Source organism: Phalacrocorax carbo, chromosome 1, assembly GCF_963921805.1.
Source record: "Phalacrocorax carbo chromosome 1, bPhaCar2.1, whole genome shotgun sequence".
NCBI classification, from domain to species: Eukaryota; Metazoa; Chordata; class Aves; order Suliformes; family Phalacrocoracidae; genus Phalacrocorax; species Phalacrocorax carbo.
This window is the reverse complement of record NC_087513.1, coordinates 47,291,409-47,313,498: the sequence shown is the minus strand read 5'-3', so window position 1 is coordinate 47,313,498 and position 22,090 is coordinate 47,291,409.

Below are 22,090 nucleotides of genomic sequence, written 5' to 3'. Positions count from 1 at the left end.
AAATACAAGCTGTGTCACATAGGCATTCATGCCCTTTAGGAGCACAATCGGGCATGTACACTAAGGCTAGATTGCTGCTTCTGCTGTAAATTGAGAGAAAGAGGAGGATGTCCGGAGTCATCTCAATGTACAATGGCTGTCTAAGATTTGATTCTCTCTACTGACTGTGGTGGGAGGCTATGCAAGCGGTTTGGCCTGAATGTTCATTTCCTATCTAATTAGAGATACAGATCTGTTTCTTTTGCATAATTGCATACAACACATATAAGTCTTGATAAAAACATATGATGCATATAAACCTTTATGGATCACTTCCTATCAGCAGCACCACTCTTCACAGCAGGGATTTTCAGTATCTTCCTCATAAATACTGTCTAGCAATTTTAATGAAAATAATTTGTTCAGCTTTAAAATAAGGAATATGAATCCTCACCTTGAATCTAAAGCATTATTTATTATATGCGAGTTTAACAATGAAATTAAGTACAGAGAAAGATCTATTACAATAACATTTCCATTATAGTAGTTTGTTGTTAAATTGGCATAAAATTGGGCATCTGGGCAGATACAAGGCTATTTTTCAGCTACATTTCTGGATCTTTTTCAATTGTCATACTACCTAATACAAATTCTCAAATAAAATTCCACTTTGTCCTCACAGTTGTAAAAAGGCTCTTAAAATTCCACACAGAACTTGAAGGTACTTTAAGTAGGGTTATATTGCTAATTAAACCCTTTCCCAGCCCTTTGCTGGGCTTATGTAAGAGTTTCACATTTAATGAGTAAAGCTGAACATCAAAAGCTGATGCTTCCTTCCTCCGTTCAGCTGGTTAAATAGCTGCCTTCCCTCTTTCTTGCTATTTACTCATTAACATCAGCTTTGCTTTTGCCAGTTCAGGAAAACCTGACTGGCAGCCATGGAAATCTCAGGCTGTGAATTCTCAGTCTCAAAGATACTGTGTTTGTACTTTATAGAATGTTCCCATTTCTTAACAGGCCTGTACCATTTTTGAAAAACAGCACAAGCGCAGTGTTCAGTTTCTTGGGCTCTCCCTTGGTGTTATTAGAGTAGGTTTTGTTTCTAGATAACTACATCAAGCAAAGACATTAAAAAAAGACATTACGAAGAAAAAAAATAACTGCTATGCAAAAGTCCTACTTTTGATTTTTAAAACCAGGTTCAAAGGTTTCTTTGTGATCAGGCTTCATCTATCCTGAGCAATTTGAGTAGAAGAGATGAAAGTAGTATGGTGGCAAGAAAAGGTTAAATAAATGTTATGTGTATATTTCTCCTGTATGATTGCATTTAAACTAAGTTATTATTTAAAAGAGGTTGTTTGTCAGAGTATCATCATTGTATTAACCCTTTTACAGCAAAAGGGAGCACATGACAGCCCCTAGAACTGCTCTTTTTTGCTGTCTCAGTGAAAATAACAGATTCAGCTTTCAAAAGCATTGCCTTGGGCACACACACTGATGCAGTACACAAAGAATAATATTGGCTGCCTGTCCAGCCTGCTGTACTGCAGCACTGGAATACTTATGCCTACAGAGTTGGGGAGGAAATTTAACAAGGAGCAGCTACTATCCTTGCTACAGCACCTGTAATATTTTTGGAAATAAATGTAAGATATGAAAACACCCTTTGGCTTAATACCCTTCTCTTTAACCAAGGTACTATTGAGTTTTAACTGTAGATACCACATTTTCATTTGTTTAACTTGGGCCAAAATTGCATCTAACCCAAGAGGAAAAAGCATACTTTAAAGGAAATTTGACAATGGGTTACTGTATACTTTGCTTTCTCAAATGTATGTTCATCTTGTTCTGCTAACCTGGGTTTAGCGTTCCTGCTCAAATTGAAGTCTAGAGCTGCAATGCAAAATGTTCTGGCTTTTTTATCTTAGTATACCTTGCACCACTAACAGCAGAGGTCTTAAGGCATAAGTTAAACCTTTACACCATTTGCTGATACTGTAAGTCCCTTGCTCTGTGCTGATGCCACTTGGGAGATTTCCGTTCATCTGCAGCTTTAGAGTCTATTCTAGTTTCATGTTACACTTCCACCAGGACACGTAGGCATTCCCTCTCTCTCTCTTTTTAATTTCAGCACTGAGTAAGTGAACATCATCTTGCATAAATATTCCCAAACCACTTTCACCTCCATTCAGGAAACTGGGACTGTTACTGTCATTTATTTCTCAGAATTACTTCCTTCATTTGGTCATTGCTCACTATATTTAAATGACACATCTGCTGAGAAGACAATAAACATGGTATAATGAGACACACTTTTAAAGGGAGAAGTGTTAGTTCTTATTTTTGCTATTTAACTCTAAGGGTGCACTATTTGATTGTGTCAAAATTATACATATATCTTTTTAACTTTGTGAAAATCTCATAAAGCAAACTGGTTTTGTTAATCACTCCTGCAAATGGTTCCTGGCAGCAGTGCTTTTTGCATTTGCAAACGGAGCCAGGTTTCTCTCCTCCACAGAGCTGAATAGTGTCTTTCAAGGCAGGAAAAAAAGCCCAAAACAGGTCTTCTCTCTAGTGGTTTTCTGCTACCTTTCAAAGATGCAATTTCTTCTGTATGTTTCCTCCCTTCTTTCCCTCAAAATTGTATATTAAAACCACCATGTGGTCTCCCTTCTTTCTGATAACTCACTCCCATCTGCACACACATATTTTTCATTTGGAAAGGGGTAGTTTTAGTTTATGTAGAAATTCTTATATTTGTGGAATAAATGACACGAAACAGACAGCAAATTTTTTCAAAGGTACATTTTTTTAAAAATGAGATATGCACTATATTCCCTCAAAGGAGATAAAATGTTTGCTCATGCATATTTGTGTTAACTGCTCCACACACAAAAACAAACAAGCAAACGAGAGATCAGGTAAGGCTTTTTAGGTAAGTAAGTGTGTGCGTGCGTGTGCGTAAGTGCATTAATAAAAAAGTTGCAAGAAACCACATCTATAGCTGCCTTCTGCACCAAAGACTTCAAGCTCTGTCTAAGGAGAGAAACCATTTTTTGATCAAAGCAATGTGTCAGAAATAATTTGGACATTACCTTTTCTACAGTCAACCACTCTTTCTTCTGACACTAAGCCAATTCCATAGAATATAATCTCTTGGGTAATATCTTGCCAAGCTGTTGCATGTATTTTGTAAACAGATGTTACTTTTCCTGATCATTTATTATAATTAATACATTTACCTTAACCATAAACTATTGATAAAATATTTTCCTTGTCCTGTTCTATTCAAAAGGTTCTTTTTTTTTCTTTTTTTTTTTTTTTTAAACTGAGGAAATGCATTTGTTCTTTTCAGTAGCTCTCATATAAACATTCTAGAACAAGGGATTAAGAGCCACATGTGTAATCCGGTATGAAACTGGATTCTACCATTGTATTTATAGCATATTTGAGAAAAGGTATTTAAGCCATAACCATATATTTAAGAATTTGTCTGCTCTAAAAAATGCTAGATCATCTTTTTTTCAGGACTTTGTGGCAAAAAAAATGCACAACTAAGACCATATTATTGGAAAAATTCCCTTTCTCAGACTTTCATTCCTTCTGCCAGCAGCAAGGCATTACATTTCTCCAGTTCTGCTTCATGAAACCCAGTTTCTTTGTATCAGGTATTTCCATCACCTCCACAAAATTAAGTCAGATCCCCATGAGGTTTGGATGCATTTAGTGCAATGAACTTTTATCTTTTTATGCTTATTAAAGATTGAACAGCTATCTTCCACTTTCCTAAATGAGAAAATATTGTAGAGTTCTGGTCAATATGTTTCATTGTTTTGATAATTAGTGGCTAGTAGTTGTTTTTATGTCTTTATTTTCACAGAGATAGACTTCCTGAGGAATGGAGGGAGAAAAAATTGGTTGTATTTCTACATCACCTATTCCTGTCATCACCTTCTTCATAACCAGATTTTGCTACTCCCTCGTTGACTGCAGGCACACACACAGTGAAAAAAAACAAACAAACAGAAAGGCATTGTAAGCAATAGGTTTCTGGTAGAGAGAGGAGCATGAGAGAGGAAATTAGAAGCTGTCTTAGATATTTCAAGTTCAGTACAAAGAAAGCTAAAGAACATTTTCTCCCGCTGCCTTGCCTTTTCACTGTGACATTTCTTCCATTTCATATGCCTCTGTGGATAAGTGATCTAAAGCTCACCACACTTAGTGGGAACTTTTGTATTAACTTTGCACTACTTTGCCATGCCACTTCAGCTATAAATCTTCTGTCATGTCAGCCAGCTTTCTTTCTGGTCGAACTACACCGTGCTGTGTAGATGTACCCTCTAGCTGCCTACATGGTTTTAAATCTGGGATAAATTACTAACCCAGTAAACATTTATGCAGATGTTAAAGTTAGAGAGGTGTCTACTCCTGCTGAGCTTGGGTACTGGAGCCAAACGTGGCATGCTACATCACCTCTAAGACTCCTTGGGCGTGTGTTATAACACCACAGGCCTCCAACTTGCATCCAGCCAGCCAAGTATAGTGGTTTAAAACCTTACCACTCGCCAGCTTTTGTTGTATTGCCCTTTCCGCGCTTTGCTTAAAGTTACAGCCCCAACAGTGGAGCTGGTGGAAGAGAAGAGCTCAGCAAAGCCACTGCTTAGTGCACTGTCTTTGTGCAAATCTGATTTCATAGGTATTTTAAATACAGTAACAGGCTGGAGACCTGGTGTGCCCCCCGCTGCCTTCTGCTCCTGCCACACCAGGCAGCAGTGGCTGGTGGGGAGCTGACTGTACAATTGTACAAAGGCTCAAAGGCTTCAGCTGGCCCTTAAGACATGCTCTTTTTGCCTTTTTTTTTTTTTTTTTTTTTCATTTCCTTCTTTCCTTCCCTACACAAACAATGCTTCTTGCCATTATTTGTGGAGCTATCACATTTTAGTGCAGCAAGTTTTCAAATGGCAAAGTAAGAAAGATATTAAGGAAAGAAGAAAAAAGAAAATAAAAAAAAAGCTTTTAACTCTGAAGTTTCTCAAATTAGTCATTAACAAACCAGTAACAAATCAGGAGACATTTCTCTTTTTTTCCATTAGATTTAGCTTTCTTTTGTTTTTATTTTTCTCCCACATTTATTAGTTGCAGAGGCAACTAAAATTGAAAAACAACAGCAAACCTTTCCCACCCTTACTTCCCAGTTTGCATAGTTTTAGAACTTTTTAATATTTACCCACATGGAAACATCTACCATCTGGTAGGCATACTTTGGTCAGACGCTCTGCTCCCAGTAGTCAGGGCATCTTGGAAAAATTCCTAGTTCTTAAAAAAAACACTAATCTTTGTCTGTGCCAAGATAGTTTGTGGGCCAGATGCTTATCTGAATTATCCTGGTGCAAATAACTACTTCCAATACTAGTTGAAAAACAAAAACTATACTTAATTTTTTTCCTTCTTTATTTTATTTTCTTCAATTTAATGCTGTAATTAAATAGACTGAGAAGATTAAAATAGCCTCAAAAGCCTTTTAAGGGGAACAAGATCTTTTGTTTAACTCAGAGTAAGAAACCAGAGACTTAAAATGCCTTTTCTCTCACAGAAGTGTTAAAGCAGATTTCCCAAGAATTTGAATCTCTGAATCTCAGGAAACTGGAACAGAGCCTCCTTCCTCCTTGCTCATGACAGTATGAGCTATAGAAAAGCACCTTTCTTCCAAAACAGTCTTTATTCCAATGGATAAAATTCATAATTTCATAAATGGGTTTTACATCTACCAGGACTCTTAGGAGTGCTTCTCCTGCTTCTCCCACACTTCCAAAATACTGCATTCAGTAGCTTAACTGCCTTCACTGCACTTGTGTCAATAGACCCATTTTTCAGATTTTGGTCTTTAATAACATAAAATTTCACAATCAGGAGTTGTATCTGTTCTCCCTGTTTGCTTCACTTCACTGAAGTTTTCAGACAAAAATGTGAGAGACATGAAGAAACAATTAGGAAAAATGTTTATAGCCTTCAGGAGAATTGTTCATTTTTTATCCCTTTTGTTGGAAAACAGATTTTTTCTCCCATATGGCACCTCAGAACAGAGTTTTTGGCACTCAGACTGCTATTTGCAACATATTCCTAAGTGCTAATGCACCTTTTTTTTTTTCCTCAGCTGCTTTTTTTAGTTTTCTGTTGTGTCTAAGCAATCACTGTCTGTTATGAACCCGAGGTGGTTTTTCTGTGGTTTTTCTTTTTTTATTTTTCCTTTTTTTGCTGTACTGGAATCCATATGAGGGCAAGCTAACACCTTCTCTTTGGAGGTTGGTTTTTTTCTTTCTTTATCAGAATGGAAACTATTTATAGGAAACAGTTCATCTGATAAATTGAGCTACTACTACAAAAGAAAGGGTACAGAAAGAAGTGGGGCTACACTGCCAGAGCACTCTTACTGAAGGGCATTTTTCCTTTGGAATGTCCTGCCATGCTTTGTTAGTGAGCATGCAGGGTGACACACTGGATTACACCTAAACAGGCAAAGCAGAGAAATTACTTTAGCTTAAACTATTCCTCTAGCCTGAAGGTAGCAAATCCACAGTCTCTGAAGGAGAATCAGATGTAAGAAGGGGACAGTCCCTAACAAAGCAAAAGATAACTCAGATGTTTCTAGTGGTCCAAAAATATTCTATAATCTAAAATATTTCAAACTTAATCCAAAGACCACTGAAATTAAAAGGCATGTATGTCTTCATTTCAACAGGCCTTTGATCACATCCTAATTTTGAAATTATCTTTAATCATTAAACTAGTCTTAGTGATGGTACTTTGAGACAACAACCATGAAAGCAAAACACCATTGGTATTGATGGTTTTTAAGAAATATTATTCAGAGTTATGCAAAATTTAGTTCAAATCAGTTGCCACAATTTCCCCTAAATTGGAAATAGGGTTTTGTGGTTCTGCCCCTCTTCTGTTCCTGTCTTTCCACTGCCTCCCTGCACTGTGCTGGTACAAGTACCCAGTGAGTCAGATAGTGAATCAAAGAGAGGAGTAAAATACAGATTATAACCAAGCAAGAAATAAAACCTTTGGTGTTAGTTCGGTTACCATTTGGTCATATCTGCACTTGTGCTGGCATAGCTGAGGGATTGAAGCTAATGTGATTCAGTTAGATGGAAAGAAGACACTGTGTAGTTAATGACTAAGCAGTTGTCTGTAGCCCCTGAGATATTTGTAATCCCTTTCCTTTAGTGTCTGTATTAGCACACAGAATAATTTTCTTATTGTCTCAGATCTAAAGACGTGAAAATGATACATCCAGAGAGAGAAAGAAAAAAGTGTTAATCCAAGCAGTTGAAATAAAGCAGAGAAATACTAAGAGTTACCAAGACCATAAAGTAAAATTATATCACAGCCACGAGCCGGGCTGAGGGCTCCATGTCTTCTCATTGTTCAGCTACAAATATTTTGCTTTGATTTTTCTTCTTTGGCATTTTATAATTTTACACAAAATGTAATAACATGTCAATAAGAAAATCTGCCCCAAAATAGTCTTGCCTATTAGGTTATCTGTCTTAAAAAGGAATTCCTGTAAATAAATTTTCTTTAATTTAATTCATGTATCCTGTTACGTTTTTGCTAACTATTGCTATAGACAAGTATTTACCACCCTGGAAAATCATACTGATTTGAGAACTTCAGTTTGACAAGCATAAATTAGGACTTATTTGAATACCAGGTATGGATTTTAAGTCTTCATAGCCAAAGAGGTGAATGCTGTTGCTACCAGACTGGTAAAGACAGCTGAGTATAAACCAGAAGCTTAATGAATGAGTTAAGATAACTAAAACCAGAAAACCTAAGAATCATCTTCTGCTTGAATTAAAAAAAAAACCTTCCTATTAGAGCTTATAAGTCTATCAATTCTTTTCCAAAATTCGTAAGCACATGCATTTTTTAATACATACTAAAGGCATAAAGGTAAATAAATGTGCATGGCGTGTCACTGATAACTGTCAATAGAGTGGTTGAGGATGCAGAGAATAGACACAGACACTACTGCAGGACCTTGGAACAACGGGTCCAAATGGAAATTGGAACAACTGTTCCAATTTCTGTGTTTAGACGCATACCTTCAGTACAACCTACACTTCCCATTGCTGTGTGAAGGTTCCTACTTCACCCCAGACGCTCAAGAGTGTGAGCAGAACATAGTTGTGGAGGCAGACTTCATAGCCAGTAAACAAGTTTCATAGTGAGAGAATGCAAAGTCATGGCAGTGTGGAAGGAATGTCGTGGGGAAAAACAGACAGGAGTGGTTTTTTGGCATAGTTGTAAACCTAGGGACAGAAAACAGAAGAATAATTGAATTAAGTCTCGTACAATTTTCTAATGTAATTTCCACAATCACTTGATTGTTTTTTTTAAGATTGAAGAGGACATTCAGAATCACATAGTTTTGTAACATAACTCTAATTTTGTTTGCAAGATGAACAGGATCTTTCAGTTTTAAAAATGATATCAGAAAAACTCTGTTATAGGATGGGAAAGAGATTGTAAGGCTGGAAAGGATAAAACTACATCAGTCCTTCCCATTTCATAGAGGGCTGGACACAAAAGTTATGACTTTTAGTAAATCAATTAAAAAAAAATTACAAGGGTGGGAAATAAGGCTTCTAGTGCAGCCAGGCCCGTTGGGAGGCAAGTAGAGATTGAGAGGTGTCAGAGAGCCATAGCATAGATCAATATCAGATGGATTCAGGAAGGCAGGATTGAACAGAGAAAAGGGAGGCGAAGAAAGCAAACTGATAAAATTTCCTCTGAGCGGTCACCTAAAGAAGCCAACAATTCAGACAAAATGATATTTCCTATTTCTTAATTTTCTTTTATTTTGGTAGTGCTAGACTAGAAAATAGTGAAGTTTAATGGGACCTATGAAGTTAAGTTTGGAGACACTAAATCTCTACTTGTATTACATGCAGGCTTTCAGTGTGAAGGCTAGGTTAATTGTTATGTGCATCTTGAAAGGCCTAAAGCTGAGTTTGGTTCAGAGGGAATTTTCAAATGAACCCAGTCTACATGGGATTATCAACTTAATTTATTTGATCACACAGTCTCATTTTTTTTAAAAAATTCTGTTTCAGATTACTGTAAAAATATCAGAGGTGTCGTGCTCACAGTATCTTACATTTGCAATTCTGCTTGTTTTTAAACTAAAAATTAAGAAAATCAAAGAGAAGGAAGTGGAAAAAGAAATGAAAAATAACCTAACCTTTCAGGATTTTAAAAAGAATTTAACTGGATTGTGGCCTATAAATGAGAAGTTTGTAATAGTTCCTGGACAGGATTAATCTTCATGAGTGCTGATATTTAGTGTCATTTTAGATATTATTTGATATCAGAGACATCTGAAATCCAGGGCTGTTCAATAGGGTATGGGATCTTAGGTAATAAACGGCCTTCCAAAGTGTCAGCTGGTGGCCAAGTGTGACTATTATCCTTTATGATAAAAAACAGCAATAAAACTCAATATTAAAGCAACCTAAGACTGAGGCATCTGGTTTAAAATAACCAGTGTAGGAGCATCTATAGTCAATGGAGAGAGATGCTGCCTCCAGAGAGCTATTCATTGCATGCTAGGTTAAGCGCCAAAGAGAGACGGCAATGTCTTGGAGTACTGCTTTTGCAAGAGGCTATGATGGGACCTGGATGACTAGCTTAGAAAAGGTTTCCAGGGTCGCGTAGACTGATGGAGTGACACGCATCCTATGATTTTGTCTGCTAATTCAATTCTCCCCCTCATGTCTCCCCCAAAGATTATTCAAACTGATGTTTTAAACTGAAGATCCTTGTCTCTATAATTTTTACAAAAGAAAAGCAATACTTACAACCAATTTGCTGTTTTACTTATTTCAATTCATTGCACAAAACTTGAGGATCAGTTTGAAAGGCTGTCCATTCTACTGTAACATCTTGTGCCTGGCTTTTATTTCACAGGCACTAATATTTTGCCCAAATAATTTCAATGTGTATATCTGCAAGGAACAGTACATTGACTAATTAATGTGCTATGTTATTAAATTCACTTTTCTTCATAACTCCCTTCCATGTTCTAAGAATTGTCTAAAATAGTAAAGAAGCTTGTCTCAGTTAAAAAATAAAAAATAAAAATAAAAGGTGCAATGTTCTCACAAATTAAGCATAAAGTTTTAAACAGCTTTTAGCTTTACTGAGTTAATCATATTCACCAGTAGTACAATCTGTGAGTCAGAGGTTTATGTACTCAGTGTGAATATCAAGTTGCTGAATGCATAAAAGCTTGATTTCAAGATGGTTAAAGCTTCCTACAACAGAAAACTACAGTGTCTAATTCCAGTAGTAAGAGCCTGTCAATAGCAGCATCTGACCCTTTGCCCTTTCACAGTTCACATACAGCTGCCTTGCCCAAACCCTCATTAGCCTTGCCCAGCTCTCCTTACAGAGTGCGTGCTGGAGTTTGCAGTGGCTAACAGGGAGCAAAAATATTCACAATTTTGAGCTCATGTTCATCTTTCCAGCTTTTATTTTTCCTCATTTGTTATTTGGAATAAGGGTACCACCTACTGGCCATAGGTATTGTTGTGAAATTATCTGAAAAAATATGCCTTTTACTTCTGCTCAGCACTTATTCCTTCCCTATTGATTAAAACAACACAATTTCACATCTTTCCCATCATTTCATGCCATTCTGGTCATGTGGATTTGAACAATGTTCTTTTTGCTTTAAATATATGTATCAATGAAGGCCAAAGAATTGAGACAAATATTATGCAGGAGGCCAAGTGTTCTTGCTTTAACATATAATTTAACTGATGCAGGCAAGCATTCATATGTGAATGAACAGCTTGATTTTTCCAGTATTAGGCAGGAATGGTCTCCAGAATCGTATGCTTTCCTACACAGAAATGTCAAAGAGTGCTCTTACCTCTCCCTCCTCTAAGGACATAGGGAACAACAAAGTCTTCCTAGTTATGATTTTCAGCTCAGGTGTCTGACCCTGTCCAACACACTTTCTGCCTCTGCAGCAGCAGTAGGGCATGTCCAAACTCTTCCTCTTCAGCCTTCCTTTCCCGCCAGTGCCAGCGTATGAAGCACAGAAGAGGGGAGGTAGAGGTGGAGCTTCATTTAGGAGTAACAAGGGTCCACAGACAGGCTATAAAGTCCTATGAGTGCCAGGAGGGACGTGACCTAGGTTGGGTCAGGAGAAACTCAGCAGTTGCTTTTCTCTTTCCTCACACAGCATACTCACACCACTCAGTCCTTAAATAGTTAGCTACATGAAATAGTGCTGATGGTTTCCAACCTCATTTCTAAGGCCAGATTTCTGAAAGTTCCCATTTACTTGTCTTTGTCCTGCCCGCTCAATAAAAACAAGCCCCATAGACTCTGCAACCACTACCTTCATACCCAAAGGCACAGCCCTCCTTCCTTGCCACCAGTCTACTGACACCGTTCTCCTGGACTCACCCCAGTCTCCACTGCCACAGCCGATATTTCCTGTCAGATGCCCTCCATTCCCCCCAGACCACTGCCTTTTCTCACAAAATTGAATTTGCCTGTACAGAAAATCTTGAATTAGCTCTAATTTGAGGCTAAAACATTTAGTATAGTAAATATGGAAAACATTTAATTTAAGAAAAAAGAAATCAAGAGGTGTTTTAAATGACATTTATAAAGTATTTTATAGAGAAATATTATTAAGGGACACTAAGGGTGGTATTTAATCTGTTGGAGGAATGCATAATAAAAAAATAGCTACAAATTAACACTTGACAAATTCTAACTTGCACTGTTTATTTCTAATATTCATCAGTTAGGGTATTTAGTCTTTGGAAAAGATGATCAAAGGTGGAAGTGAGACTATTTTTCTTTTTGAAGTCTTCAGATGAGGACCGGAAAATTAGCTTTAGCCTTGATTAAATTCTCTTGTCTCTCTTGTCTCTCTTGCAGAGCAAAGCAAAATCAATGATTCGCTGTTTTATTCTTCACGTATTAATTACTTACTATTCTCTGAACTGTATCTACAGATAAAAAATACCTGTGCACCAATTTAGACATCCAGACTGCAAACCTCGGACCTTTGCCTGCTGCAAGTCTAAAAAGCAAAGAACGTATTGAGAGGTATAAAGTAGACAGGAAAACAGCATCAACTTTTGTACACTGCCACTGAAATATATGATGTAGGACCTGTTTTTCTAAAATGGAGTTCAGTTCAGGCTGCCATAGCTACAGACAGATAGGACAAAGCTCAAAGGACCTATGGAACTGGTTTCAGAAGATCAGAAAGACTGTGGCTATTCAGACCAGACAACAGAGAGTTAAAAGACGTGTCATCAACTAGTAAAATAAATTTCTGTAACCTTTACTCAAGTCACAAAACCAAGTAGAAAATCCAGAATTTGGGGCAGAGTGGTTGTGTTTGTAGGGTTTTTTTCAATGACACTGGTAGACAGTCAGGTGTGTTTACTAATTTTGTAGGGGAAAATTGAACCTTTGTCAAAAAATAGGACAAATAAGATCACCTTCTTTGCAGTGAAAAAGGAGACTGCAGACCAATTCCACACTACCCTCAGGCAAGAAACAGAATGGAAATTTCATAATTTTTGTTAAATAAATTTTTGTTGCATTGAAGGCTGTGTATGAAACTGCTTTTGGTGGTATATGTAGTGCAGATACTTTGGAGAGCTTCAGGTAACAACAGTAACGTGTTGTACTGGGCCTGGCTGGGAGAGTTAACTTTCTTCATAGCAGCTCATACGGTGCTGTGGTTTAGATTTGTGACCAAAGCAATACTGGTTACACACTAAAGTTGTAGCTTATTAGTGAACAGCGTCTGCCTGGCACCAAGGCCTTCTCTGTTTCTCGCTCTGCTCCCCCACTGAATAGATTGGCGTGTGCAATAGGTAGAGAAGGGACACACCAAGAAGATGACCTGAACTAACCAAAGAGATATTCCATGCCATATAGCATCATGGTCAGTAATAAAAAGGGAAAAGAAGGTACTTAACTGCCTTTTGCTCAGGAACTGGCTGGGCACTGGTCTACCTGTGGGTGGTGGTGAGTGATTGCTTTTGCATCACTTGTTTTGTTTTTCTTTCTTGCTTCTTCCACTTATCTTATACTTATTACACTTCTTTTTATTCATAATTTGATCCCCAGGTTTTCTTGTTTTTTCTTTTCCTTTCCTCTTCCGCTATCCCACTGTGGGGGCAATGAGTGAGCAGCTGTGTGGTGCTTAGCTGCCTACCAGCATTAAACCACAATGCATGGAGAGAACTGAAAAAGCCATACAATGATTTTTAAAATATTATGGACCATACAAGAATGTCTTTTAGGAAGAAAGAAATTTTCTGATCAAACAACCACCTGCCCAGTGGTGCAACAGAACTTCATGTAATGGAGCAATGTAATATAGCTATGTCATGTTAGTTTTAAAAATGAAACAGAACTCATTAAAAAGCAGACTATTTGTCAAAAAAACAAAACCACCAACAAACCTAAAAGTGGATAACAATGATGCTATTTTTCATTCTCTGAATGTTAACATAGGTTGGAAACAAAAATTAAAGCCACCCTGCTTAAAAATATCAAAAAAGGTTTCATGTTACAAGACAATTAACTTGTGAAACTCATTGCCATATGATTGAAAAGGAATGAACAGTTGCTTACATATCTGACAATATTAGGTATAACAAAGCTGTTCAACATTATTATAAATATGATAGATGGATTCCTTAATTTCAAAAATATCTGTGGCATTAAGATTGTACAATCTTGGAGTCATTTTAGCTGCAGATTCCACAGGATATAGGTCTCCCTTTTTCTCTTCAGCATTATAGCTTAAACCTGATCCTCTCTTTTCCCAGTGCAACTGGAGCCCCTGTCCCACATGCTTAAGGGCGCTATGAAAATGAGACTTGCTTTATATAGTACAATTAAATTATTCTAGGCATTTGCTTCAAAATTAAATTGAAATGACAACACATAAATAAAAAAAAACCACACTTAATTTATATAAGATAAAGATTTTACAGAAACAAAGGCCTAATTTTTTAAAAGTTAAATCTGAGCCCTTCCAGATTTTAGTAGGTAGGAGGAGAGTCAAACTCTGGATCTTGAACCAGATTTAACAGCTAGACCCTATTCTTACAAAGGGCAGCACCGAGGCCTATAAGCAGGTGTCCCTACGCGCTGCGTACAGCTACAAATTGCATCATCCTGAACACAGCCTCAGTGGAAAATAGCCAGCAAGAGAAACAGATCCTACCCCACCCTGTACATGTGGCAGCCTTTGCTAACATGTGCCACATTCAACATTTTCCTTATGCCACTGTTGAGGTCTCTTCCTTCCTGGCACACTGGAAGGGATCAGCAGCTCCACACCTTCAAAGGACTTCTGGAGACCAGAGAGGATGCTTCTATCGAGTATGAGAGAGGCAGTTGTTACAAAGCCAATGCCACAGTTATATCCACAGTGTGCTATATTAGGCCAGGTCAAAATACTGTAGCAAAACATTTTCCTGTCAAAAAATGCCTTGGTACCCTCCTGTGGACTGGCTGAACTTGCCAAAACTCCAGCAGAAACTGGCAGACAGGCTGACCATTTGGCTGTGACTATGTCACCCAACCCAGCAAGACTCTTAATTCCCCTAGCAAGCTTTTACTGACTTGCTGGTATCCAAGACTGCATAAGGTGCCTGGCTATAAGCCTGCTTAGGTCCCTCTGCAGCCAATTCCCCAACATCTGGTGGTACCAGACCTCAGTTCCCCAAATGATTGGTTGGTGGGCATTTGGGATGCCTGAGCATTTAGCCTGGGGGCCTAGCTGCTGGCAAAAAAATAAGTGAAGACACTGAGAATCCTGGAAAACAGCTCCAGAGCAGAATATTTAGTTCTACAATAAAATAAATATCAGCATAATTATTTGGAGGTTTTCCTCAATATTTTTCTAGTAGAATCTTTTTTAAATGGATATAAATTTTATTTCTAATCTTGTTGAACTTAAAATATTTAACATTTGTTGGTGACAAAACAGAAAGTACACGCTGACCACAGATACTATCAGCATATATCACTACTCTAGTAACATGAGAATTTTCAATGTAGTGCAAAATTAAGTTTAGTTCCTAAAGTGCATGGACAATACGACCAGAATTTTTTCCCTAAGATTTTAACCAAAATACGAGGGGGAAAGAACCCTAACAGCAAAAAGAAAGGAATCTTGCTACCAATTTTTTGAAAGAGAAAGAAATCAAATTCTACTGATACCTAGAATATACAGCAATAGCTTTTAGTCTATATGATGAATCTTGCCTGATATTAAGCAAAATATTTTGAAGTATCTTATATCACCATGTGCAAAATTCTGTCTTGTCTTACAGGGCAGATAGATTAAGAAATACTGAAGTGTGTATTTAGCTTTAAGAAGATCCTAAGCCCCTTAAAATTAAATAACTGCTTGAAGTAAATAAGCTGAATAGAGCAGTGTGGAAATGTCATGTATTTTTAAGTAATTTGGTACACTAAACCCTCAAGGGTCCATTGAAGTCAATTAGTACTAGGAAACTAAAGTTTCCCAATTATCAAGACAGGTTAACTGCTCAAAAGCTTCTTTCTCTTTCCCTCCACCAGATGGTGGTATATTGCAAAAAAAACCATACTCGTGAAGCCCTTCCACTGGTTACCTAAAAAACAAGGGGAATTCTTCGTTACTAAGGTGACTTTCCTTCTGTTCTGTTCATTATTGTTTCAGATGTCTGGTAGCTTTATTTTCAACAGATTGAGTAGGATATTCACAATTATTTTTTTTATTCAAGTATTTTAATATATTTATATCCCACTTCAGCAATGATTCCTGACTACATTGTTTTTGTCTACTTCTTCTTAGCAGAGTTTACTAGCTGTATTTTGCTCTCTGTCCCACCTGTAATACTGGTGTACCTTTCTGACTGATTAAGTGTAAGGTCCTGGATACTCCAAAGTAAGTATTTAAACCTTATTTAGATATCATGATATAAATCCTGAATGTTCTGAATGCTTTGATATCAGTTCAAGAAAGGCTCAACTTTGTCTTAAAAATGGCCCTTGGCTTAAAGATGAGCTTTGGCTTCAGTGCAGGAATATTCCCACTGATTCTGAAAGAATTACCTCAGCTAACAGGTGACCATGTGCATAAAGCCACATCAGCATCCCCAGCACCTTCTAGAGCTACTGAGTAGCTCGGCAGAAACAGTGAATTTTGAAGCTTTTACAGGGTATGGATTTTTCTTGTAGGAATCATGCGTATTGGTAGCAGGGGTGATGTGACTTGTCACATTTCAAGCTTTATTCTAGGTAGTTAACACTCTTACACTTCATCTCCGAGTACTGTGGTACTGAATTAGAATCTGTATATGTAGACACTTAAATGTTTACAAGTAAAAAAAAATGCTGAGGGACTCCCAGTTAAAAACTTTGTATTCTCATCTGAGAATACAGTGATTTTTCTTCTGTTGGGAAACTGTTATTTCATCATCTGTACTGAATGGAAGCTGTATGTTACTGGTTTTAACAAAGGAAAAACTTAAAAGGCAAAATATAATGCTGTTGTCTATGCTTTATCCACTGTGTCTCTCCAGGCAATGCCTTGATATGCATTCACAAGTAAAAGGGTCCAACTTGCTAATCCTTAAGTTCCAGAGGCTGAGCTTGGGGCCCCTGGGAATATGACGCTTAACACAAGTCCTGACACTCCACCCTATGCTGTGCGGATGTGAAAAGTAAGCTTCAAGCCTGGAGCAGGACTGTTTTCTAATTATCCTCTGCTCATGTGAAAGTCAAAGTCTCAGAAGCTAAATGTAATTAAAACAGATATTCTACCCTTTGGTCCCAAACATGAAGCAGCCCAAACTCCCAGCTCTGTCATCTGTATTCTGCCAAATTATTCTCTGCCATGTTGCCTGCTGCCTCCTCAGCTACCTGGTCCTCATTAACATGGACCATCACTTGGCCTTCTTACCCTGGGTTACAAATCGGCTGGTGTGACATGGGTACGTGCTGAACCGGTGGCACCCTCTACAAAAGCTTCTTGTATTGCCAGTAATCTCTCAAGTCCACAGCAGGAACTAATCTACCCCACACAAAAAAAAGAAGATGGAGGGAAAAATGCATGTTTTTTCTGTTAAAATCAAGTGTTCCCTATGGATTGGGAAACTAATGAGCACAAGAATCACGGAAACTTTTAGAATTTCCTCATAGCTTGCTTTACACCTGAAAATGGGCTTGAAACATTGTTAGAGCAGGGTATTTAATCAAAAACCTACCAGTAATTTTCAAGTTGCTGTTTATGGTTCACACACTGCCTCAGTTCGTAGGTGCTTAGTCTGAAATAGTTTGGAAAAAAAAAAAAACACCCAGCATGCAGAGAGTATCATTTTCTAAAAGGCCATCTTGAGAGACATGGTACAAATCAGGCATGCAGAGCTATTAGCAACTTCAGAAAAATTGTTTCTTTACTTTACAACAGGTCAAATAGTGTCTGGTTGCAATAATAAGGTCTAAGACACGGTGTTGCTCACTCATTTACTGTAAAACAAAGAAAAGAGCATTATCCATAGAGTAAGTCTCTTTCTCCTCCCTCTCCCTCTCCTCTCCCTGTTTCTCCCTCTCTCTCTCCCCACCTTGTCTTTTCCTTCTGTCCAGAATATTCACCAACTCACCACTATCTCCCTTTTTGTTAAAGATTTTAAGAAAAAGTACTCATCTGATAACAATATATTCAAAAATTTTGGAATACAGATGCAAATTGTATAGCTTCAGTCTCCAGTTCTAAAAGTAAATCAAATCCTGAACTTTCTATTGATAATGTATACAATCTGATAAAAACTTCAACAGTAATCACAAATACTTTTCAAAGAAAAATTGTGATTGCCAGCCTAAAACTTCAATAACACATTGTTTGCTAGTAACAGAATTACAAATGTAGAGTTGATCTCTTTTAGATTCATAATTCACCCAGAAACAATGGATAATCTCTAAAATGAAAAAAAAAACCAACCACAATACTCATACCACTGGTAACAAAGATAAGTTAAAGATGGGTGTTTGTACAGATAGGTTACTTAAAGTACATAAACTCCAACACATTCACAAATACTTATCGAAGCAAGTCCTAAATATTGCAATACATGCAATATTCTGTCACTGTAAGGCAGCTTCCCTTTTAGAGAAAGTTTGCGAGCTTTCCTGTCATTTTACAGTGACAAAAATTTCCAAACCAACATAAGCTTGCTCTTAATCTCTCTGTGGCCATAGTAGTTTCACAGGACATATCTTGTGCAAAAAAAAAAAAAAATCCTTAATAATTTTTCCATATTCTGCAATTTTTTTTCAACACTTCCTTACATAAATAGTCTTTGAAGCTTTCTTTAGTTGCTGATACATAGCACGCTCGTACTCACATGCTAGTATTTTCCATCAGCTCTGAGAATCTAATTTTTATTTCAATAAATATAAACTAACTGCTAAAATTTTAGCTTATGTCCACTTTATCTGAAATGTTATTTCTCTTCCCTTTTAATTTCCAAAATATTTCCTAAATCTTTGATAGTTCTCTCAAACATTCACTCAAAGACTATCTCACATGGCACTGGAAAATATTTTCTATGACACCAGGTACCGAGACCAGTAAATTGATTGTTACTTCAAATCTTGCTGTATTCTTTGTCACCTTTATTTCAGGGAATTAATTCTTTTGCTGGCTCATATTTTTCTTCTGATGATGATCATTGTGTAGGGAGAAACTTCTATGACTCATTATAGGCTCAAATCAAGATTCACCTGGCATCTTTGTAACACTTGAAGCTGAAGTGTCTAGTCCAAGGTAGATTGTGTGTTTACAGATAGATAATTCTTGATGCAGGATTTCTCCCCTACAGTGCCTTGTTCTTCATTAGGCATGGAGGAAGTCTGCATAACTATCTTAGACCTAGATATCTAACTTTAAGACAGTTACAGCTCCGTGAGATGAATTCCACATGAAAAGTCTAACACTTGCCAGCCTAAAATAGTGAAGGATTAAACTCAGTGACCTGGATGGTGTCTTCAACTCTTACTGTCTTTTATGTTACTTCCCATCAGTTTTCATGCACTTTCAACTCTGTGGTAACTCTACTTTTATAATCTATGCAACAATCAGGATGTTTTTAAGGAATTACAGAGGAAACTCCATTTTGCTGAGTAGTACTGGTCTCCTGTAATTTAGAATGGGCCAAACTTCTAGGCACCAGTTAACAAAAAATAAGTGCAGTAGGATACCCATGTGTCAGTTACTCCTCTCAAAAAACCAAGATTAGAGTCTGGCTTGTGCACTTCCACCTTCTGCTGCTAACTGGGTGCTACTTCAACAGGAAAATTGAAATACTAGTTCTCACAAGTCTGATTTCTGCAATCCCAGGAGGACAGGTAAGAGCCTGCTGTTTCTTGTTCTTGGAAGAGGACAGACGTAAGCTCATTGTACTCAGTGTCAGAAAGGAAGCAAAATGATAGCAACATCTTTTTAAAGAAGTTTACATTATGTGGGGAGCAACATAATATCTCCCTCTCTGTCCCTGTTTTCTTCATTTAGGTTTAATAGTAACCATTTTCTCCATTTTTTGTTTGAGTTACCTGTGCTATTTTATCCAATCATCATTTCCAGCTTCCAGAAGGCTGCCCTTCTATCACCTTTGCAATATCTGAGAGTTTTTATATGTATACTGCTGTCTTAGAAGACTGAGGCTTCTCTGTCAACCACATCTCTTCCTCTTCTCCCACTCCAAATCTTGTGTCCAATTCAGGCCCAGTGTGACTGTATAGGACATGGAACTAATTTTGTGAATGTTGGAAAGTGACCATCAGACAAGATCAGCTATGGGTCATTGTTTTGGCCAGCTGTGCTAATACACAGCAAGAATTATGAATCTATCAGCATTTATTTGTACATGAAACCAGCATAGATGTTCATTTTTTTGGCCAGAAAAATCAAGTAACATCGCTGTGAAGATCTTCTTATGAGGAGACAGAGATTAACAGAGATATAGCAGAGGACATTATGTGCAGTGTCTTCATATACAAGTTTGTGCTTGTGTGTGTGTCCCTATATGGTAGCAAAAGAAATATTGTCCATTTATTTAACCTTTTCTGTTTCCCCAAACCCTTTCAAATGGTCCTGCAAAACTGAAGTGTTTTAGAAAGCTTTAGCTTTCTGTATTATCAGTCTCAATGAGTATCTGTAATGGTGAATCTGAGCAATCCTTTCTCATTCACACCTGTTGCCAAACACATTTTCTTGGTAAAAGTTTCTCTAAGGAAGATGAGTCAGAGAGACTTTCAGTATCCTCAAAGGGGCAGATGCTCTTCTAGCAGAAAAGCACTGAAGTGCTTAAGTGAACAGAAATCAGGTTTACAAGCACCATGCTTCAGATATTTTAACATTCACTCTATCTAAATAAAGACTTTTCACAGTAAATGTCATCTCCTTCTTTCACACTAAGGCATGCCTTGGAAAGTGGTGCAAATAGTACATTATGTTTCTTCACACACTACTGAAAGCTGCTAATAAGGCATCAAAAATGTTTTAGCACAGCATATCTTCTTTTGCCTTCTGCCTTGTTGAACACTCAGAAGAGATATTGTTTATAATCTATATCCATCCAGGTCACAGAAACATGGATTTCAGGATGGGGTCAGAGAACCACTCATTGAAGTAGGCAGTCTGATTTGCCACAATTACCCTAGATACATGAAGGAAATCTAATTTTTTCAGAGACCTGTTCCAGATTACTTTCTTTAAGAGAACATAAATTTCTGGAGTTTCTCTCTAAACTTTTATCTGTGAAGCCTTTCTGATAAAAGCTACAGTTCCTAATGCCACTCCTTGATCTTACAGTAAAGGAGAAATTTCACAGAGATTCAGATGTTTCTTATAGGTATTTTTTCCCCAAAAGGACATGAGAACACGGGGTTCAGAAATGTAGGCTTAGAGATTTTTTTATGTGAAGTCTAACATCAGCAATCCCAGGCCATTTCTGTTTCTGGATGTGTGGGTTCTCAACAGATATTTTACTGTTCTTTTTTGGTATCATTAATATTCAAAGAAAACCTTATTTATAGTGCTGGCCATGCAGAAATCATCCACATTTGAACCCTGAAGACTTGTACATTTTGTGAAAGTGAAGGGACTGGGGTTTTCTGCAACCACACACCTTCATTTGACCTTCTCTATTCCCTCCAATTATAAGAGCATCCTATCTGAAGTGGAGCAACAAACCAGAGCCCTGTAGAGTAAACAGAATAGAATAGAATAAGAATGGAAATACAGAGGAAAAAAAAGATCAAAACTACCAAAGAAAAAACATTATGAAAAACTAATTTATTCTTTTCAAGTTAACTTAGTCTATGTGCAGCAACACTTCTCTGAAGCTTTTATTACCTAGGCATAGTTTGTATTAGAACAGTCCCTGGACTTCTTCGTTGTCCTCAATAATATAAAAGTATTTAACAAAGATATTCCTTAGACTGTTCAAAGAGTAATTTCTTTACATTAATTTAGTAATAAGTATTTACTTAAACAGAAAGAAGAAAGTGGGAAACAGATTACATTTAACCCTTCTAAACAAAGGTGAATTTTTCTGTAAAGCATAACCTTCTCTATGCTAGTGTTAGTGTCAAATGTTAGTGTTAGATGTTAGTTGTAGATATTTCCAGCATTCAAAATATCTTATTACCATAGAAAAACCATAAAGCCTGAGGTGTTACCACATGCAATCTTGGGCAATAACAAAGGCTATAGAAAATTCTTTTCTAAATCTGTTTTCTTAGTTGAAAATTCTTTGTGGAATAGGGAATTACTTTCAAGTCTTTCTGTTTGTCTTTGTTTCTTTGGGGGTATAAAAGATGTAAAGAGGTGGTGAGCTGAGTGTCATTTTTCTGAAAAGGAATGTTTTCCTACACTTCCTAAAGATTATCAGAGCATGTGTGATACAGAGGATTGAGTCAGGGTTCTGGTTAAGCTCCACACCAACATTCAAAACAATAGATCTGAATTCTGAAGCTGCAGATATTGATTTTAACAATA